The following is a 3,667-nucleotide window of genomic DNA, read 5'->3' on the forward strand; positions in this document are numbered from 1 at the left end:
TTGGAATCAACAAACGAAACTAAAGACACAAAATAAAACTAAAAGATCAAAATTTGTCATGTGACCAGTAATTTGATGATGTGTCACCTCCTAATTAGCCACGGCCCCACAAGTTTTAATCACTATTCTTGAAATTTTTAGTCCTTATAATTTTGGAATGGAAGACAATTGGTTTTGGTAGGGAAAGCACAAGTCTTGAACTCTTTCCAAATCCAAATCTCAAAAAGTGAGACTTGATTTGTACTTGTTCCACAAAACAAGTTCCTTGAAATATGGAAAAGTGGTTGAAAAAAAGGTTGACGTCAAGTCTATGAGTGATGTGCACTAGTCCTTTCACCAACAACTACTACAACTTGTCTTTCACCTTTTGTAGATTTAAAGTTCACTTTTCTTGTGTTAACAAAAGAAGAAAGGGTGAAGAAAAATAAGAACACAACAACAATGATTCAAGAACAACAACAAGTCCAACGTCCAACTATGAGGTCACCTTCGGCCAAGTTATAACAATAACATCAACATACAGTTCATACCTTGTCCACAACAAAACTTCTAAAATTCAAGCTCTTGTTTTAGATCTAGAATCAAGTGCTAGTGAACAAGAAGGCCAACACTTAGAAACAACTAAACAAAGAAAAAAAGACACCACGATCTAGTGACAAAGCTCTCAGCCAAAACAATAAAACCAAGGAGTACACTCTTGGCCAAGAACAACTTTAAGAACACAACTTTTCTCTCTTTTTTTTTTTTTACTTTTTCTAACAAGCAAGCCCAAGATTGATCTTGTAGGAACAAGATCAACCACAAGCTTTGATACCAAATGATACAAGAAACACAAGGAAAGCACGAAACACATACCAAAATCAGTCCACAAGTTCAAGAAAACCGTAGACCTCTTTGGTGACCACTCTTGGATTCAAGAACACAACTAGGATGCAAGATAACAAGGTGTTTTTACACCTATAGCAGCCAACAACCCAAACTATATTCACCACAATAGAAGTGAAGAACAACAAGATTACAACAACAAAAAGTCACGGGTTACATTAATAATGATAAGAACCAACGATTACAATAAACAAAAGATAGAAAGATAGACTAATGGTTGTTATAATCTTAAGAACCCAAGAGGATATTCCACTCTTGGACCCTTAACACTACACTCAACAAAGACCTAACTCTTACACTTGACACAAGAGAGGCGTCCACCAGCCAAGCACCAAGGTATCAAGCTAAATGCAATACACAAGTGATTCCACACTTGTATATGGCCCTAGTTACGGTTGGAATCTCTCTCACTCTAAGAGATGGTTCTTTCTTTAACATTCAACAACTAAAGAATAAAAATCCTACAAGGTTCTATTTATATTACATTACAAAAATAAGAGACAAAAGACTAAAAGAACCTTTAATGAAAAAGGGCTTCAAAAGGTGCCCATGGGTGTATTTGGGGTGGCCTTGTGCACTCCAAGGCCCATCTTCACACTTAAATTGCACACATCCTCGGTTGCATTCAAAATACTAAAAAATCATTCATTGTCATGATCGTACTCGTATCATAGGTCCCCTCTTCTGACTTTAACATAAGACGTATTTCCATAAGCTGTCAGTCGTCATAAGCAAAGGAGAGGAAGACTCAGCCTAATTCGTCTTCGATTACGTGTTCCAATGGCAAAGAAAGGTACACACCTTATTTCTCGCATATTTCGTTATTTTATAGGTATTCTTGATTTATGTGAATCTGTGGTGTGTTTCTCCATAATTCTACCTTCAAAATCATGTTATCATACTAAAAATCTAAGAGACAAGAAGTAGTGGGTAGTCAAGTAGCACATAATCAAACATGAATTAAAAATGAATATATGTAGGTTCATATTGGACAAACCATCAAAAGCTGAAATTTTTGTTCTGCTTGGGTCTTCATTATTTGTTCCTTCTTGAATGAGAATCAAACTTAGATCTAATAATTATGCAAAAAAAAAGAGTATTTTACTGGTATTTTAATGTTTTAATTTGGTTTTCTTATTTTTCCTATTTTATAATAAATATAGTTTTTTGAAAGTTTTTAAATTTAAATTTTAATTTTTTATATGACATGTTTAAGATCAAAAGATATAATTTATATATTTTATATATTTTTTTGTTTAAAATTATAAGATAAAAAAATTTAAATTATAAGATTCAAAATTTTTTTTATTTTTTTAAGTTTTGTGTCAAGTCAAAATTAAAAAAACACATTGAAACAATGGGGTATTAAAATATTAATTAAGAGTTTAATTATAGGAAATAGAAATGATGTGTGTTTCACCGGATATATAAAACTCATTACTTATCCATAGAAAGAAATCAAGAAAATCTATGGCAACTTTTTTCCAAGATATCAAGAACAAATTTCTTGATCTGATTAAATTCCTTGTATCTTTCGGTAAAGGTATATGTCATTTTCTCTTCTTTTTTTCATCTTTAGTATAGAAAACATTTTATCTTAAAGAAGTTTATTAATTTTTTTATAACTTTGATCTTTATACTATTCTCCCGGAAAATATCATGAGCATGAAAAATCAGAGTTGGAAAATGAGGAGGTAACCCTTATTTTCGACTTTTCGTCACGTTTATTTTTATATATTCTTGTTATTAGGTCATGTAAATGTTATGATGTTTTAGTGATTCTTAATTATTATGTATGGTATTTATAGAGGTATTACCAATAGTTATAGAAATTCTTATAGTATTTAATATTCTGTTTTGGTTTCTCGTTCAATTAATTTCCTCATTTGCATTTCATCTATTTCTACTACAATATTTTGCTTGTGAGTGGAAAATATATTTTTATTGAAATTTAATAATAGTATAGCAAATAAAAAGGTATTATGATGAAATTTTTTAGTATTAATAAAGTAGTACTATGCCTAAATATTAGTTAAACGTATTAAGATAGTATAAAGTTAAAAGTTAAGAGAGGTTTAGGAAAAATGACCCCATTAAAATATAGTTGCGGTAATAAACACTAAAATAGAAAATAATATTTTGTAAAATATACTTTCTTGATTAATGACTTTCGTCAATCAAAACACCATATGTAATTTGCAAATTTTGGATCAGTCAAGATAGTTTTGTATTTATAAGTAAATATATATATATATATCAAGGTCTATCGAAAATAACTTTTCTATCTCATCTCGAAGGTAGTATACGGACTGCATTCACTTTATCATACTGTGTGAAAATACACTAAATATATTATTATTGAATATGTTATTATTGAGTAAAAAATATTTTTGATTATTTGAAAATAACAGAGTGGAGATGAAGAAGATAAAGGAGCTGTACCGCCACAAGGAAAAGCAAGACGTCCAGCACCACCAGGAAAACATAAACCTCCCCTTTTTCAGACTGGCAGCGATAATTCCTAGCTGAAAAAAAAAAAAAAAAAAAAAAAACAAATTTGTTGATTTTGAAGAATTCTTTAATGTAATTTAGTTGACGAGCAATATTGTTGATCTTCTTGGTGGTGGTGTTTGGGGTGGTGGATGGGTGGACCTATATAGTATTTTGGAGTGCTCCGATACCCACTAAACTAAATACGGAATATGTATAATTACATAGAAAATATAGAAAAATAGATATAAAAGATATAAAAGCATCCAATATAACAAAAAGTTGGTTGGGT

General features: G+C 30.5%; 1 long non-coding RNA gene across 1 annotated transcript; it reads left to right on the plus strand.

The window, feature by feature from the left end:
• The first annotated feature begins 2,304 nt into the window (after window positions 1–2,304).
• Window positions 2,305–3,460, plus strand: LOC107872580. The gene is made up of 2 exons (XR_001674922.2): window positions 2,305–2,428; window positions 3,297–3,460. It is a non-coding gene; the product is annotated as an uncharacterized LOC107872580 (long non-coding RNA).
• Window positions 3,461–3,667: the final 207 nt, after the last annotated feature.

The sequence above is a fragment of the Capsicum annuum genome, chromosome 5 (assembly GCF_002878395.1).
Source record: "Capsicum annuum cultivar UCD-10X-F1 chromosome 5, UCD10Xv1.1, whole genome shotgun sequence".
Taxonomy (NCBI): Eukaryota; Viridiplantae; Streptophyta; class Magnoliopsida; order Solanales; family Solanaceae; genus Capsicum; species Capsicum annuum.